At 43.9% G+C, this 18,861-nt stretch overlaps 2 long non-coding RNA genes across 2 annotated transcripts; both read left to right on the forward strand.

Annotated features, from left to right (window-relative positions):
- Positions 1-8,250: 8,250 nt before the first annotated feature.
- On the forward strand, positions 8,251-12,011 carry LOC115539122 (uncharacterized). The gene is made up of 3 exons (XR_003975715.1): positions 8,251-8,676; positions 10,000-10,254; positions 11,540-12,011. It is a non-coding gene; the product is annotated as an uncharacterized LOC115539122 (long non-coding RNA).
- Positions 12,012-17,172: 5,161 nt separating this feature from the next.
- Positions 17,173-18,394, forward strand: LOC115539139 (uncharacterized). Its single transcript, XR_003975728.1, has 3 exons — positions 17,173-17,410; positions 17,508-17,614; positions 17,872-18,394. It is a non-coding gene; the product is annotated as an uncharacterized LOC115539139 (long non-coding RNA).
- Positions 18,395-18,861: the final 467 nt, after the last annotated feature.

Genomic DNA, 18,861 nt, shown 5'->3' on the forward strand with positions numbered 1-18,861 from the left:
TCATGAAGGCTGGAGCCACAAAGGACAGGCCTGAAAACACACACACACACACAGTGCAAGAATATGATGATATTCTTGCACTATTGGTGGTGAGCTTCGTTGCTCTATGAGCTTCAGGTGTATCGTGTGGGACCTAATCGCGATCTTGAAAGACCCAGATGCTCCGATGCCCTTGGTGTGGACCAGGGTTCCCTTTTCCAGCATCTTCTGATGGCGACCTTGATGCGGGTCCTCTCCACATCATAGCCAGAGAAACGCTTGTGTACTCGCATGTGTACGCTGGCTTTACAGAGAGTGCTGTAAAGCCAGAGGCCAAAGCCACCGGCCACCTTCACCCCCAAACCCTTCCTCTTAACGGTTTCACGCCCTGTTGAACTCTCTCTTCAAAGTTCTTTTCAACTTTCCCTTACGGTACTTGTCGACTATCGGTCTCGTGCCAGTATTTAGCCTTAGATGGCAATTAAAGTGGCACAGATACACTGATTGAAGATGTTCTCAGAGAAGCAAGCAACAAAGTACATCTTCCTCCGCTCTGTGACGAGGAAGATGATAAGAAGATAAGCCCTGCTTCTCCAATTGTTCTTCAGGTGCTCTCAATATCCTTAATTGGCCTGGGCCGGGTTGCCACAACGGACACAAGGCTTTCTTTGTTTATGGGCATTTATAGATCCAAGTGTGACCGGCTGAATCTGCGTTGTGTTTGCCTGCAGTCAAAGTGTTCATTTTGTTTTGCTAAATCCAGATTTTGATTAAAGATGTATCCACGTTGGTCGATTCTCCCCTCAACACAATACGGAGTCAGTCGTTTACAGTTGTGCATGCCCCGTGGTCGCGTTGAACTGTTCTCCCCCTCCAGAATCTTGGACTGGTTGAAATCTGTGACCTTAATGAGACAGGTCTTTGCCTGAGAAGCCAATAGATTATTCTCGGGTTTCAGATCTCTGTGGATGATGCCATTCCTGTGGAGGTACTCCACTGCCATCAGCATCTGGTAGAAGTAGAGTTTAGCCACAGCCTCATCCAGGCCTTGTCCCGCCTTCACCCTGTTAAACAGCTCTCCCCCCTCCATCAGCTCCAGGACAATCTGTCTGGTAGAAGTCATCTGTCCTCTGAAAGGTCAAATAAGTTAATTGCTCAAAATATAACCGTTCATAAAGCCCTTTCAATAACCCAAAACAAATAAGGTTACAACGGGAATCCCGTGGAGAAATGAATAGCCATAAGTGTAATACTAATATTCATCCAATGATTGACAGATCCCCGTAGCCTGCCGCCACCGTCAGGTGGCGGCAGGCTTCTTGACAGCAGCCTTCGCCGCTGGCTTCACAGAAATCTGTGGATGATGCCATTCCTGTGGAGGTACTCCACTGCCATCAGCATCTGGTAGAAGGGTTTGTTCGTCAGGTAACTTATTTGAGTTAATAGAATTGCTCAAAATATAAGTTAATGGAATTGCTCAAAATATAAGTTAATGGAATTGCTCAAAATATAACCGTTCATAAAGCCCTTTCAATAACCCAAAACAAATAAGGTTACAACGGGAATCCCGTGGAGAAATGAATAGCCATAAGTGTAATACTAATATTTATCCAATGATTGACAGATCCCCGTAGCCTTCCGAAGCAGCCTTCGCCGCTGGCTTCACAGAAATCAGCCTTCGCCGCTGACTGCAATGGCTTCACAGAAACTACTTTAAATGTTCTTGACACTTGCAAACCATAACACATTGAGTTATATTTTTTGAGTTGTCAAATAGATTCTTATACATTTTCTTTTGTACAGTTGGTCAACATAATGAAAGACTTAAGGAATGAACTTCGCATCCTTGCTGTGGTACTGTTTGTCTTTCTCAAATCTCTTACTCACACTTTAGGCGATGAACAGCACATTTCCTCATCTCTGCCTGACACAACTTCTCTGGGTAACAGGGCTTGAGAACAATTGTAACCTATGTCTAGCGGGAACACAGTACGCAGTCTGACTGGAAAGTCCTCCCGAGGAATGAATTAAAAGTAAAAACAAAACGAGGCTGAATCCTGTTGTCTACTCTGAGGAATGGAACGAATAACACTGATTCAAAAGAGCGGCTTTCTTGGCGGTAGCACGGGGACTGCTGCTGTGCGTCTTCACCGACCTCCAGAAACTTTGGAGTAACTTTCTTAGCACTTGTTAACTCTCTGGCCTGAAAAAATATTTCTGTTTTTTTAAACAGAAATATCCAAATAAAAAAAGGAACAAAGATTGTTTTGGAGGTTGAAGTTTACATGAGTAAAAGTGGCCAGAGAGTTAACAAGTGTCTGCTGAAATATGTTTTAAATGATTTACACTTTGTTAGTGATTCAGCCTAAGTTTTACAGCTACAGTAGTTATATCAAGGTCAAATAACACTTATGATTTGTTCAAACCGAAGAAAACTGCATGACAGTAGACTCTCCACCTTGAAAGATTTACTCAGTATAGGATAGGATAGGATATATTTATTTGTCATTGGACAGAAGTACAACGAAATTCAGTGCACTCACGTACTGGTCTCATTTAAAAAGGTAACATAATAAATAATAAATAAAGAAAGAAAATACGTTCAACGTTTCGTTCACTCTCTACATTCATGTCGTCACACACTATACCGTTAACTTAGTGCCATTGTATGCCTAAAAAATAGTAAAAGAAAATAGTATGCCTTAAAATAGTGGTACAAATATGTAAAGTGCTGAGCATTGCATTACATGTGGACATCATGGATTAATACTGTCGGAACTAGTGGATTTATTTTCAAGTCAGAGTTAAGTATGGTGACTGCTTTGGGATAGAAACTGTTTATGAATCATGTGGTGCATGTTCTGATGGACCTGTAACGTTTCCCTGAGGGCAGCAGTTCAAACAGATAGTTGGCAGGGTGGTATGAGTCTTTCATAACGTTGTGTGTCTTCTGCAAGCATCGGGAGTTGAAGATGGTGTCCATGGTAGGTAGCTGTTGGTTGATGATGTTTTGGGCGGTTTTAATAATCCTCTGCAGTGACTTCCTGTCTGCAGCAGAACTGCTACCGTACCAGGGCAGGATTCCATAGGTGAGCACACTCTCGATGGAGCAGCGATAGAAGGACCTTAGGTGCTGTTGTGAGAGATTGACTTTCCTGAGTGTGTGGAGAAAGTATAGCCACTGCTGTGCTTTCTTAACTATTGCTGTTGTGTTTATTGCCCATGATAAGTTCTCTGAGATGTGTATGCCCAAGAATTTGAAGCTGGACACCCTCTCCACGTTGATGTGTAGTGGTGTGTGTGTGTCCTGCTTCTTCCTGTAATCAATGATCAGTTCTTTTGTTTTTTTGATGTTGAGGCTCAGGTTGTTCTCTGAGCACCACTCTGTCAGCCTTTGAACCTCCTCTCTGTAATTGGCCTCATCACCTTTGGTGATCAGACCCACCACAGTTGTGTCATCTGCAAATTTCACTACGGTGTTGGTAGTGTGAGATGGGGCACAGTCATTTGTGTACAAGGAGTAGAGTAAAGGGCTCAGTACACAACCCTGTGGGGCCCCTGTGCTGAGTGACAGAGTAGGCGAAAGGTGCGGGCCCATTCTGCAATATAAGATATTGATTGTACAGGTAGTTTCCAGGCGACGTCACCTGTTAGCATCGGCTCAGCTCGCTTGGAACCTAGAGCGAGGCGGTACTAAAAAAAAAGCAGCCACTTCAGGTACCAGATACCATGTTTTCACGGTGGAAACGCAAAAAAAATTCTCCTCGTTCGGTTGGACTTACAATGGGATAGATTTGTCCTTAGTGCTCCTCGGTTGGTTTTAGGATGGGATAGATTTCTCGTTGTTTTCGGTTGGTGTTAAGATGGGAGAGATTTTTTCCTTAGTGCTCCTCGGTTAGTTTTAAGATAGGACAGATTTCTCGTTGTTCGGTTGGCGTTGAGATGGGATAGATTTTTCGTTCGTGCTCCTCGGTTAGTTTTAAGATAGGATAGATTTCTCGTTCGTTTGGTGTTAAGATGGGAAAGATTTTCTCGTTAGTGCTCCTCATTTGGTGCCTCATAAGGCTAAAGATTAAGGTTAGGGGTCGGGATAGCCACTCGGGTTAAGGTTAGGGAATAAGGCTAAAGGTTAAGGTTAGGATTTAGATAAGTGGTAGGGATAGCCACTCGGGTTAAGGTTAGGGAATAAGGCTAAAGGTTAAGGTTAGGATTTAGATAAGTGGTAGGGATAGCCACTCGGGTTAAGGTTAGGGAATAAGGCTAAAGGTTAAGGTTAGGATTTAGATAAGTGGTGGGGATAGCCACTCGGGTTAAGGTTAGGGAATGAAGCTAAGGGTTAAGGTTAGGATTTAGATTTAGATAAGTGGTAGGGATAAAGTCTAAAGAAAATAGTTCCATACACTGCATAACCCCAGGAAATGTTAAAACAATTACAAAATAACCTGCACCTCATACATAGCATCAGGTAATTTAATATTGTTTAGTTTTAAATAAAGCAAGAATTTGCTTTATTTAAATCTTTATCAAATTCGTTTCTTTTAAATATCCAAATACGTGCCTATAGCATCTATCTCCTGACATTTTCCTTAATATATTCTCTAACTCATATCTTTCTTTAATTTCTGCCAAATTATCCTGCATTTGTCGGCTCTCTACTTCATACTTTCTACAAATGTTCATTGCATGATCTACAGTTTCCTGCTCCTCACAATGCTCTCATCTCCCTGTGTCATGTTTTCCAACCATAAACAACGATGCATTTAGCCCTGTATGTCCAAATCTTAACAGTGATATTACGGTTTCTTCCTTTCTGCTCCTTCCCCTGGCTTCTCCTACTTTCCTCTGAATTTTATAAAACCACCTTCCCTTCCTCTCCTCCTCCCACCTCTTCTGCCATTTCTCCTTCATTTACCTTTTAATTATGTTTTTACCCTCCATCTTGCTGATATTTATGCATAATTCAATTTCTTCACATTTTGTTGCCTCTTTTGCCACCTTATCGACCAACTCATTCCCTCTCACTCCAATATGTGCCGGTACCCACACAAACACCACTGTTATACCCATCATCTCTATTCTATGTAAAATCTTTTTTTTATCTCTATTAGAATGTCCGGCCTGCTATCTGACTTACTGCTCTGTAGACTGGTTAGAACTGAACTTGAGTCCGGTGTTCTGCCCTCCAATCTCTCTGTCGACTTTTATAGGGTCAAGTGGGCGTGGCCAACGTGACGTAATGGTTCCTCCCTCCTCGCCTGTTTAATGGTGTTTGATCCCGCTTCCTAGTGGCTATGTGAGGGTTATGCAATTTGTGTGTTAGATCCTGCTTCCTAGTGGCTATGTGGGGGCAGTTTATGTGCTTAAAATCCGTAACAATATCATTCTAAATAAATACAACATGGTTTTAGGGGTGGGTTTAGGGAATAAAGCTAAAGGTTAGGTTTAGGATTAAAAACAAACTTATTAAATTTTAAATGTCGAAGGGTTTAGGTTTAGAGAGAGTGAGAAGAGTGGTGGGGGGAAAGGGTGGGGAGTCAGAGGTAAGGAGGTGTGGGATGTCTGTCCCTACATTCTCCCCTGCCTTTCTGGGCATCTCTGATATCCTATTCACATCTCAAACCCAGAGGGCAGAGGGGTGATAGGACGTTGAAGGGTTTAGAGTTAGAGAGGGTGAGAAGAGTGGGGTAAGGGAGAGTGGGGAGTTGTATGGACTAAAATGTCCTGTAGGTTTTTATTACGGCGGTAGGACATTAGTATTTTAAAAGAAGCGAGTGGGGCGGTTTGAGGTATGGCAGAATTAAAATGTTGCTTTATAGCTTGCTTGAGGGGGCCTAGTTGTCGCGAAAATGTAGTAATTAATGGAATTAACTTTTGTTCTGTGTTCTTTCTTTCAGGGAGAACGGGCCGGCCTGGCTGGAAGAGGGCGGTCACTTCCCCTTTAATAGTCAGAAGAAAACGTTTGGAATAGCCGCGAGGTCTAAGGGCCTTGAAAAGGGTCCTGGTGGCCTCCTCTACGTGATGAGGTAGAGAGCAGATGCGGTGGAAACGGATTAGTTGGGACTTGATGATGGAGCTGAAAGTATGCCGGGGATGGTAGCTGGTGTTAAATAATAAGGAATGCCTGTCAGTGTCTTTAAAATAAACCTTGGTTGCTAATGTTTTGTGTCCATCCTTCGTGTCTGTGAAGAAAACTACTGTGTCTAGGAAGGGGACCAGCTGGAGATGGAGAGTGTGTTTGAGTTTGATACGGGGGTGGTGTGAGTTAAGGATATGTATAAAATGGTTAAATCCGTTTCTGATTCGTCCCAGAGGCCAAAGATATCATCTAAGTAACGGAAATAGACTAGGGGGCGTGACGGGCATTTAAAGGCACCCAGTGCAACTTTCGAGGCTTAAAAATAAACATTCAATTTCTAGTCTTTTTTACACGTAGTAAGTTTCAATAACTCCATACCATTACATACCGACATTCAAGCAGCACAACGACGATGAGACGTCGTTGTGTGGTGAGAACTGATAGAAAATTGATAACAACAACAATGCCGCCATTTTCTTTATTTTTTGTAACCTACAATAAATAAAGCAGGCTTCCATTCATTGGAAAAATGGCTTCTCCCCACCGGCGATTGTTGTTGTTTACGATTTTCTATCAGTTCTCACCACACAACGACGTCTCATCTTTGCTCCTTGAATGTCGATATGTAATGGTATGGAGTTATTGAAACTTACTACGTGTAAAAAAGACTAGAAATTGAATGTTTATTTTTCATTGAATGTTTACATAAAGTTGCACTGGGTGCCTTTAAGGAATGCAGATTCCTCCCAGTCTGCCAGATAGATGTCCGCGTAGGCCGGTGAATATTTCCTTCCCATTGCGCAGCCGCATATTTGTAGAAAGAAGGATTGATCAAATAAAAAGTTGTTGCGGGTAAGGTTAATTTCTAAAAACTTTAAAATAAATGTGTCGGGACGAGATGAATCCGGTGACGAAGACAATGCTTTCTTCACAGCCTCGAGGCCCAGGACAGTGTCGATGTTCGTGTACAAGGAGTCAACGTCGATTGAAAAGATAAACGTGTTATCAGGGACGGTGAGATTCTTCAACTTGTTGACAAAGGTGTATGTGTCCTTAAGGTAGCTCGGGTGAGTGTGAGATAGGGGGTTAATGTAAAAGTCTATGAACTCCGCCAGGTGGTATGATTCGGAGCCACAGTCGCTAACTATGGGGCGTCCTGGAGGAACCACGAATGGAACAGTCCAATTCTCTGGGGGTGAAGGGAAAAACGGTCTGTCTAGTTACTGGACCAGATAAAATGAGACGGAGAGGTAATAAAGTCTGTCGGCACGAGGACCTTGGATTTATTAAGTAAAGTGGCAACGGTTATACAGAGTCATAAGCGTGAGAAATCGAATATGTCTAAGTCCCTAATCAGCGCTGATGGTTCGTCCGGAGCTTCGCCTCCGTGGAAGGTCTGCTTCAGAAGAAGGTGAAGAGTCCCTGTGTGATACAGTTTTATGCTGTATCCTCCTCTCGATGAGGTGTGTGCGTTTGAGGTGTGTGTGGTTCTGTGTGTTTTTGCTTGGCCTTGGCTCCCAGGCCCTGCTGTGTATGCCTCCTAACGGGGGAGAGCTCCTCGTGTCTTGGGTGTGATAAATTAAACCGGGGAGTGCCCCCCGAAATGTGGCTTCTCAGGCCCTGGTGTGGGCAGGGGTATCTCTTGGTTCCTCCTACCGGGGAAGAACTCTCAAAATGTCTCCTATGTGATAAATTAAACCGGGGAGTGCCCCCCCCGAAATGTGGCTTCTCAGGCCCTGGTGTGGTCAGGGGTATCTCTTGGTTCCTCCTAACGGGGAAGAGCTCTCAAAATGTCTCCTGTGTGGTAAATTAAACCGGGGAGTGCCCCCCGAACTGTCTCGTGTGTGATAATTTAATGTGGCTCTCAGGCCCTTGGTATGGGCAGGTAACGGGGGAGAGCTTCAAAGTGTCTCCTGTGTGATAAATTAATGTGGCTCTCCCGTTCTTGAGGATGACTGGTGCATTGTCTGAGTGTCCACCATCTGCCAGCCTGGGAAATGGGGCCTTCGGCTCCGGCCTTGACCTGACTATATTCTCATGTATGTGTTATGTGTTAAAAGTTGACTATATTGTAAGGTAACTGCCATGTGATGTGCTCATTAAGCTAGGGTAGGAGTTAGCTATATTTATAATGTACATGTGATGTACTCAGCAGGTTATTTTGCCCAACAGGGGTTTATGTATTTTGGGGAGAAGGTAAAATAATCTCGCCCGAGGGAGATCCGGGCCGTATAGGTAGTGTGCCTGTTTTGCACTGATGAGATGCTTTTTCCTCATCTGGTCAATTAAAAGCCTAACCATTGTCTGAGTCTCAAGGTACATAGGATCCGTGAGAGGGCGATAGTAGACCGGGTCATTAAGTTGACGTGTCGCCTCCAGAATGTAATTAGTACGGTCCTGTATTACAATTTGCCCTCCCTTATCCGCCGGTTTAATAATAATCTCATGGTGAGATTTTAGTTTGTTGAGGGCCTGTTGTTGATGGACAGTAATATTGGCCTCCCCTACAGGACGTCGAGGTCGGAGGTCACGGAAGGAGCGGAGGTCCTGATCGATGAGCTGGCGTATAGGCTTCGAGACGGACTTCAAGGCTGGTTCCCAGATAGACGGCGTAGTAAAAGGTAAGTAAAAATAATCTGTGTTATATTTAAAATAATCGAGAATTTTTAACCGTCTGTGGTAAGTATGTAGATCTCGTCTCAATAGGTCACGGTCTGCGAGTGACGGTGTCGTGATGAAGGTGAGGCCTCGTTCGAGGATCTCCTGAAATAGTAACATAGTTACGCCATTAAATGCGTTTATGTAAACATTTTTAGCGAGAAATGTGCATTTTACTTTCATAATGTTTGCTCGGTGAATGTGAAGGATGTTTGGTTTGATAGTTATGACGAAGAGGGAACGCTCCATTCACTTGCATGGACAGAGTCTCTGGTTGCTATGCAACCTCAACGTCTTGGCGGACTATATCTCTGCTGATCAACACTACGAATGCTGGAAACACACCAGACACACCATGTGAAGTTATTTAACCCGATTATTGTTATTTATATCCGAGATTATTAATCTAACCCGAGCTCTATCATGCACCCAAACACGGCGGCGTTTGGGTTTCCTTCCTCGGACTCCTAAATCAAGCGCAGCCACAGGCGCGTAGCTGCATACGTAGGACCATTTTTGACACAAAATGGTCAAGCAACATTTTAGCTGCGTTACGCACGTAAATCTTACGCGGGTACGCGTTTGGTGTGTTCGTACCTTAAGCGTCGACAGTGTGTTGAGATAACCAGCACGTGAGTCAACATCCTCGATATTCTCCCTCACAAAGTCATTAAAAGACTTGACACAACGGAGTTGGGTGGCGGATAGCCTGATAGATACCGTTATGAGGGGAATTGCAATGCGAGCCTGGGGGAATGTTTCTCTGGCCGTCCTAATTAAACGTTGGGTGTCCTTAATTATTGTGATAGCTGTCTGTTGTCTAAGGCAGTTGTTTATGCCAATAGACAATAAGATGAGCTTAGTGTCCGATCTGGGAGATGTGTGTTTCTGCAAGATGGCTGTTAGATGTCTTAATGTGGCTCCTGGAAAGCTATCTATCTGGATGTCGTCCATTTTTCTTTTTGGGATGCGGGCCAAGTTGGAATCGCCCGTGATAATCATGTGTTTTCTAATAGACAGGGACCACATAGTGGCTTTGCGGTTCGTAGGGGGGTGTATGCAGGGCTGGTGGTAGGAAGCACTGAGCATAGGGGAAGAGAAAAGGGAAGGAGAAGTCGGGGTTTGGCGACTCTGACCTTTCCCCACTGGGACAAGGGCAACAACAGCAGGAGTGGTCAGAGGAGGGGTGAGAGGGCAAGGGTGAATCTCCACGCAACCTGTGAGTGAGTCAGAGTTCTGAATTGAGCCATTCTTAGTGATGATTATCTTGTTCCTTGTCATGGAAGGTAACACCGCCTGACCAGGTGGTGGAGTGGTCAGCGCCGGCGAGGAGGACGACGGACAGAGTCGCTTCCGGGTCGCGGCACTTGCGAGGGAGAGACGGTTGGGTCTAGGGGCTGAGGAAGCGGTAATGGTGACTGGGGGCTCCGGGTCCGGCGTGGGAGATCCAAGGCTCGTCTCCAGGACGCCAGGAGGGTCAATGACTGCCGAGGTGGTCCGCACCGGTGGGACGACCGGAGGAGGACGTGGCCTGGTCACTGGTAAGCGCTGTGGGCCTTGTGGTAGCGGGACGCGGCTAGGTCGCGGTGGTTGAGGGGCAGATGGAGGAAAACGTCGGGTTAAGTTAGGGCATAAAGTTGGAAGGGTAAGAAGTGAAGGAATAGTTAGTGGCCTGGACGGTAGCATTACAGTTTTTCTCAGTCGCTTTGGTACATTTCTCAGATCAGAATTGAAATTTGCAAAGCAGTAAGTGCATTTCTCAAAACAATGTGTTCAAATAGCAAAACACCATGGATCAACTGCAAAAGCCAGCCTCTTGCTCAAAATCCTTAGTTAATTTCTCAAAAGTAAATATCTGTTTCAATGAACATGTCAGTGCCATCAGAATGACAAGTCCTTGTGTCATTGTCTACGGATAAGACAGTCAAATTGCTTAGTCATGTTGTCAATATAACAGTGTACTCTGGAGGGATGTTCTGATGTAAACTATGTCTAAAGTTTTGAAGACAATTATTGTAAATTGTAAGTTACACCTTAGTGTATGTGGGAGATTGATTGCAAGAGATTGGACAAGATTCACATTTACGCTTTGACTGTGCTGTAATTTGTTGACAGACCATGTCATTGCTAGAAATGTGAACATAGGAAAATCTCCTTAGGGTAAACTGTACATGCATTGCTGTAGGAATTACAGTGCAGTCATCCTACAACTCCTGACGTTCCTGTCTGTTGGGCCACAAATTCTCAGACAATGTAACATTGTTTTGTGCTCCAGCTATATACTTGCCAGTTCATGGTTCAGGAGATGCACCTTTGAGCTATTCCAGTACTGGTTGATCGTTGGTTGATCTAACACTTCACAGATTTCCCTTCTTTAGGGAAAGTCAAGATTCACCTGGTAGCAATTGACCAATTCAGGACAGATATAGAAAAAAGAACATAAAAAAGAGTCTAATGCCAGTGTATAGAAATGTATAGAAATAAGCTTGACATATGACAACTTGTTCAACCATTTTGCATGTAAAGACTTGATGAACTAATACCTAAATGTTGTGGGGGTGAGACTATTCCATAGAGACCATTGCAATACATTTCGATCAACATGATATAAGCAATTGATAATGTAGGAAAGAGCAGAGAATTGTACATAATCATGTGCATGGATGTACCAAAGCATTCGCAACGTGTTCAAATAAATGAGAAACTGTTTTTTTCATGTGCACAAGTGACACACTGATGTGAAGATTGAACAGGTAGTTTTGAGAATTTCAATTCTGATCTGGGAAATGAACCAAAGCGACTGAGAAGTGTTTCGATGCTTGAAAGGTGCCATAGTGGACTGTGGTCGTCTGGGAAGCGGTGGAAAGGCCCCAAGGTCCGAGAGGAGCAGCGGAGTGGCAGGCGGTGGCGGATCCGGGGCCGACAGCAGCAGCCGTAGTGCGGAGATGGAAGACGGAGTAAGGGGTCTGCCATAGCGCTGGTGGGCCCACCGGAGGGCTCTGTCGAGGGCCTCATTGTTAAATGGCCCCAGGTTAGTACGGATCTTTGCTATAGTGTATGTATAATGTTGTATTAAGGTCTTTACATTTATAATCATGTCCTCCATTGTGTTCTCTTTAATTTTGTTTAAGACCAGATCGTCAGGGGCCGCCGGTTTAATGAATGCTCTAAGTTGAGCTTCTTTCCTAGCCATCCCTAATGGTGGGATGCCTGTTCTAATGGATTCTTCTAGAATTTCTGTATGATGAATTGATTGTAATATTTGAAAATAATGTTTGATTAATTTCGGGTCTAGATCGGTTGAAGGACTCGTCCCGACCGGAGTCAATTTTACGTGTTTCTGTCGGTCTGTAAGGTGATTGGGCCTACCCAATAGGCTAAACCTATTTCTAAAATCATTAGCCATTTCGTTAGAAGATAAAATGGAATGAAAATAAAAAAGGCCTAGGACTATTTGCAAAAAAAGGAGGGGGTTTGGGAGTTGGAGTTTTTAAAAAAGAACCAACGTAGAGAAAAGAAGGAAAAGATAAAAGAGAGATGTAAAATCAACTAAAATAGAATAAGGTTAAAACCGTAGCTTGCAAAAGATGGCGATTAAAACAATAGATGCAGTTATAACCATAAGATAAACAAAGAATGTAAAATAATAATAATGTCATAACCGGTCAGCTGGTGCAATGTCTTTTAGCTAGGAGGCATGGTTAGCTTAGCAAGAATAAAATCGATTTCCCCAATCGGTTCCGTCGAGTAGTCTTTAGCTGGGAGGTAGGCTGTGCTTGGTTTAGGTGACAGGATGTCGTTGATCCGCCCGATGGGGTTGTAGAATATCCCAAAAACTGATTACAGTCCAAAGTTAAAAAAAGCTGAACACGTAGATGTCTCTGTACTCACCAGCCAAAAAAGCATTTGAAGGAGATTTGATTAAAACCAAAGGGAATGAGGTAATTTCCACAGGTGTTAAAAAAGTATAAAGTTTAATCGCTCCAAAATGCAGGTTGACCAAGTAAAAACAGACTTTGTTTAAAAGTAAGTTAAAGCAAACAAAGTAAAATAATTAAAATAAAGTACATCCAAATTAAAAACTCCAAAGTTGCTAAAACAACAGTTCACCAGAATAACTGACTTTACATCCACAGAAATAGAGAGCGTTCCTAACGTTTCACCCAGTTAGGCTTTGTCAGATGAAGGGTTAGGGTTAGGGTTAGGGTAAGGGCTACTTACCACTTTTGAAAAACGTTTTTTTTAGCTAGTTCGGGCATACAGACGGGCGTGGGAATTCGGCGACCACCCTCGGATAGGACTAGGCCCAGCGGACTTGCTCAAGAAATGTGGAAATGTGTGTTTTTTTTTAGGGACTGCAATTTCGATTTTAAAACTTTAAAGTGAAGCGTTTTTTTTTTACAGAGGGGCGTGGAAATTCTGAATAGTGCCAGTGGTAGTCCTTGGGCCCCTCTCCATACCCTAGAAATTTGGCGCCCCTAGTGGCAACTTTTTTTAACATGGGAAAACAACTATAATCAATCTCACGGGAGCAGGGGGAGGGGCGTGGGAACAAGGTTCCTATGAGTGGTAGGTATTGATGGGGCCGACGTCTGTGCAAAAAGTTGGCCGCCTGGTGGCTTGTTTTGGTATAGAAAATCTCATTTTCAGTTTTCCACTAAACGCGGGAAAAAGGGGTGTTAACAATATTTTTAGTGGAAGGCATTTAGTGTGGAAGGTTCCCTAGGCTCCGTCGACAGGTGTGCGAAGTTTTGGAGTTGTAGCTAACTTCCTTCACATAGTTGCCATTGACCCTCAATGTAAAGATTTTGTGAAAAATTTGTGAAAATTTGTGTGGAGTGAAAAAAAGTTCCCACAGAAAGCGTCTAGGAGCACGTTTTAGGGCATTTTGAGTCGTTCGGTGGTGGTCTGTGGATTTTTTTTCCACCGCTAGTTGGCGCTATCGCGCCCAACGATTATGGGTGAGTAGCTGGGCTCGGTCCGACCCTGAATCTGCAGGAATTATGTTTCTAGCCCCTTCCTAGGCCGAGAACATAACTTAAAACCGATCCAAATGAATAGGGTTAGGAAATGTCAGCAATTAATTATTTCTCAACCACTAGTTGGCGCAATCGCGCCCAACGATTATGGGTGAGTAGCTGGGCTCGGTCCGATCCTGAATCTGCAGGAATTATGTTTCTAGCCCCTTCCTAGGCCGAGAAAATAACTTAAAAACGATCCAAATCAATTGACGTATGTTTAGGTTATTAAAAGTAGAAGGGAGATAGGTAGAGGCTTGAACATTTTTTTTGAGAGTGCTTTAGAGCCCCCTGAGTCAGTCTGCACGGAGCCCGACGTAATTTTCCCCCAAATAGATTTCCCCCCATTGACAATGCATGGAGAGGCTAACCCTGAGCCTTAGCATGGCAAAACCCTACAGGTAAGTAAGGTAAGCACAGGTAAGTAAGGTAAGCACAGTTAAGTAAGGTAAGCACAGTTAAGTAAGGTAAGCACAGGTAAGTAAGGTAAGCACAGTTAAGTAAGGTAAGCACAGTTAAGTAAGGTAAGCACAGTTAAAGGAGCATTTCACCGGTGGAGACATGAATATGTATTGAAATTGGGTCCTATATGTAGTCGAATAATAAAATAAAATTCTAATTTGGTGCCGTCTTGACCGAGAAAAGGCAGAAAATGGCTTTTTGGCGCTTGTGGATTGAAGACAACAACTCCCACCATGCACAGCTTCGCTCGCGGCCACTCCCGCTGATCATCTCTGCCTATCGGACACCTCCTTGTTCCATCTACTAATGGAACAAATCAGCGTGGAGCTTGAACCGACGTCACTAGAGTAGTGACGCTTGCACAGAAGCATACGGCCGACATCTTTCTTTATTCTGGGTGGAAATAGTAACATAGTTACGCCATTAAATGCGTTTATGTAAACATTTTTAGCGAGAAATGTGCATTTTAATTTCATAATGTTCGCTCGGTGAATGTGAAGGATGTTTGGTTTGATAGTTATGACGAAGAGGGAACGCTCCATTCACTTGCATGGACAGCGTCTCTGGTTGCTAATGCCCTGTTTACACCTACCCGATAGTGGGCCCCGATGGTGCCCGATGGCTAAATCAGCAGCTATTATAACATCGGCAAATAGCGTGGTTGCATCGGGAAACACCGTTACTCTTCCCGGGAACATCGTTAGACAACGGGAAGAAACGGGAAGAAATGCTCAATGATCGGGCAACATCGGCAAAGAACAAACATGTTTGTTAATTTTGGGTCTATCGGGGTAGAATCGGTTACCAGGTGTTGCTATGGGCTAATCGGCTATAATCGGGAATAGAACGGGAGTATAACGTAAGACATCGCAAATCGTTCGGGAATTTTCCTGGGCACATCGGCTATATTCGTTAATCTTCCGCGCTTTATCGTGTTTTATCTTCTTTATATCGGCAACCTCAACACACGAAAGACCCTCGAGAACCCTAGACAAATAACGATTGTGAATGACCAGATTGTGTTAAGGAAGACCCTCAATCTGCCACTTGGGTATAAATAGGGGGTGATGGATGGATGTCCTACTTTTATAATTACAGGGTACTTCGCCCATTACAACCGGCGTTCTATTATTATAAAATCGCTATAGTAATATAAATAAATATATAAATAAATATCAGTCTAAACCAGTCTCCCCTTTGCCTTCTCCCGAAATGACGCCAAATGACGCCAAACGCGTCATTTGACGTGTTTGGCATCATTCGAAATTACGTGAAATGATGCCAAACGCACTTCGGGTGTCTTCCCTGGCATAAATCGTTATGTTATCGTTATAACATCGGGTATGTGTAAATGCTACCCCGATAAATTGACCCGATCATACATTTTTAGCCCGATGTCACCCGAATCACCCCGACTTCCTCATCAGTGGTCCATCGGCCATTAGCGGCCATTAGTGGGATGGTGTAAACGGGGCATAAGCAACCTCAACGTCTTGGCGGACTATCTGCTGATCAACACTACGAATGCTGGAAACACACCAGACACACCATGTGAAGTTATTTAACCAGATTTTTGTTATTTATATCCGAGATTATTTAATCTAACCCGATCTAAACTCTATCATGAACCCAAACACTGCGGCGTTTGGGTTTCCTACCTCGGACTCCTAAATCCAGCGCAGCCACAGGCGCGTTGGCGCGTTGAACCAATTTTTGTGACACACAATGATCAAGCGACAAGTTAGGCACGTTACACGCGTTTGGTGTGGCCGTAGCCCGTGTCCACCAAAAGCGTTTTTTTATGCGGTTTCACCCAAAAAATAGGCTTTGTGTGGACGGGGCCAAGAAGGCGAACACACGTCACCAAGACGGGGAGACAGCGCCAGGCGATTGGTTATGGCCATAGCCACTTTTGTAACGCGTTACTCCCAACACGATCCATCCATCCATCCATCCATCCATCCATCCATCCATCCATCCATCCACCTACACACACACACACACACACACACACACACACACACACACACACACACACACACACACACACACACACACACACACGTGATAACCGTCTAATCATAAACTGTAAAGAATTCAAATCATGCACTAAATATCAAATTGTTTTAGAAATGTTTTAGAAATGTTTAGGGTTTTATAGTAACTTTTATTTATTAAATGAATTCATTAAATGAATGAATAAATTAATAAAAAGTGTGATTTCCTGAAAACTGTCTCTTCAATTAATTAATCATGAAAACATTAAGGTATGGGTCTGAAACTGCAGTATGGTTCATAGGACAACACAGGCAATTGCCTTGCAGAGTTTCAGACCCGTGCAGCAGAGATCACCAGTCTGACACACACACACACACACACACACACACACACACACACACACACACACACACACACACACACACACACACACACACAGAGTGAGAGAGAGAGGGAGCGAGCGAGCGAGGTATAAAACTCTTTTTCCTATTCGGCATATTGAACCGTCGGCCTAATGCGCCTCCTTTTTGAAAAGGAGGACTGACGGACCTTCGGACCAATGGGTTTCGTTTTCGGAACATTGAACCGTCGGAATAGTGGCATGTCGATCTAATGGGAAATATTTCGGAACATTGAGACGTCGGAACAATGAGGCGTCGGAATTACGGGCAGGCCCCTTATAGTTAGGGTTAGGGTTAGGATTAGGATTAGGAATCCATAAAATGAATAAAATGAAATGAAATAAAAACAATAAAAGAAATAAAATATGGGAGAAAGGTTATGTTTAGGAGAGGGGGAGGGAAGAGGTTATGGTAGGGAACTGATGGAGTGGCTATGTTTTAGGACCGGTACGGATGGAGGGGCGAGACGGATCATCATTTAGGCCAAACAGGTTATGGTTAGGGTTAGGGTTAGGATTAGGATTAGGAATCCATAAAATGAAATGAAATAAAATCAATAAAAGAAATAAAATATGGGAGAAAGCTTATGTTTAGGAGGGGGGGAGGGAAGAGGTTATGGTAAGGAACTGATGGAGTGGCTATGTTTTAGGACCGGGACGGATGGAGGGGCGAGACGGATCATCATTTAGGCCAAACGGGGCTATGGAGGAAAGCCTAAAGATCCACCTTCTCTCAGCAGCTCTCCTCTGGACCAGGGACCAACCGACATTGGTCTCTAGACCGGACAATGAAAAGTTGTTGATATGATGTGAGATGAAGTGAGTATAGAGCCGTTTATCATTTGTTCCTTTCTGAATATGGTAAATGTGTTGGCATAACCTCTGTTTAATAGTAGCTCCCGTTTCGCCCACATAGACGGTCCTGCATAGTTTGCACTGGATGGCGTAGACGACATTGCAGGAGAGTAGTGTGAAGGTCTGCGAGATGGGGGCACCGGCTCGACAGTTGAAGATGTACTTCAGGTTAGAGAAGTAGGGGTCGAAGGTTGTGCGTTTTGCTTTGTTGAGTGCCGTATGGACTAGCATGTCCTGCAGATTTTTATTACGGCGGTGTGACATTAAAATTTTAAAAGAAGCGAGTGGGCCGGTTTGAGGTATGGCAGAATTAAAATGTTGCTTTATAGCTTGCTTGAGGGGGCCTAGTTGTCGCGAGAATGTAGTAATTAATGGAATTAACTGGAATTATTAAATGGAATTATGTTCCATGTTCTTTTTTCCAGGGAGAACGGGCCGGCCTGGCTGGAAGAGGGCGGTCACTTCCCCTTTAATGGTCAGAAGAAAACGTTTGGAATAGCCGCGAGGTCTAAGGGCCTTGAAAAGGGTCCTGGTGGCCTCCTCTACGTGATGAGGTAGAGAGCAGATGCGGTGGAAACGGATTAGTTGTGACTTGATGATGGAGCTGAAAGTATGCCGGGGATGGTAGCTGGTGTTAAATAATAAGGAATGCCTGTCAGTGTCTTTAAAATAAACCTTGGTGGCTAATGTTTTGTGTCCATCCTTCGTCTCTGTGAAAAAAACTATCGTGTCAAGGAAGGGGACCTGCCGAAGATGGAGAGTGTGTTTGAGTTTGATACGGGGGTGGTGTGAGTTGAGGATATGCATAAAGTGGTTGAATTCCGTTTCGGATTTGTCCCAGAGTCCAAAGATATCATCTAGATAGCGGAAATAAATTAAGGGGCGTGACGGGCATTTAAGAAATGCAGATTCCTCCCAGTCGGCCAGATAAATGTCCGCGTAGGCCGGTGAATATTTCCTCCCCATGGCGCAGCCGCATATTTATAGAAAGAACGATTTGTCGAATAAAAAGTCGTTAAGGGTAAGAGCGATTTCTAAAAACTTTAAAATAAATGTATCAGGACGAGATGGATCAGGTGACGAAGCCAATGCTTTTTTCACCGACTCAAGGCCCAGGACAGTGTCAATGTTTGTGTACAAGGAATCTACATCGATTGAAAAGATAAACGTGTTATCGGGGACGGTGAGATTTTTTAACTTGTTAACAAATGTATATGTGTCCTTGAGGTAGCTCGGGTGAGTATGGGATAGGGGGTTTATATATAAATCTATAAACTCCGCCAAATGGTACGATTCAGAGCCACAGTCACTTACTATGGGGCGTCCCGGAGGGACCACGAATGGAACAATCCAATTCTCTGGGGGTTTGTGTATTTTTGGGAGAAGGTAGAATAATTAAGACCCTAACCATCGCC

This window comes from Gadus morhua, unplaced genomic scaffold (genome assembly GCF_902167405.1).
Source record: "Gadus morhua unplaced genomic scaffold, gadMor3.0, whole genome shotgun sequence".
Lineage (NCBI taxonomy): Eukaryota > Metazoa > Chordata > Actinopteri > Gadiformes > Gadidae > Gadus > Gadus morhua.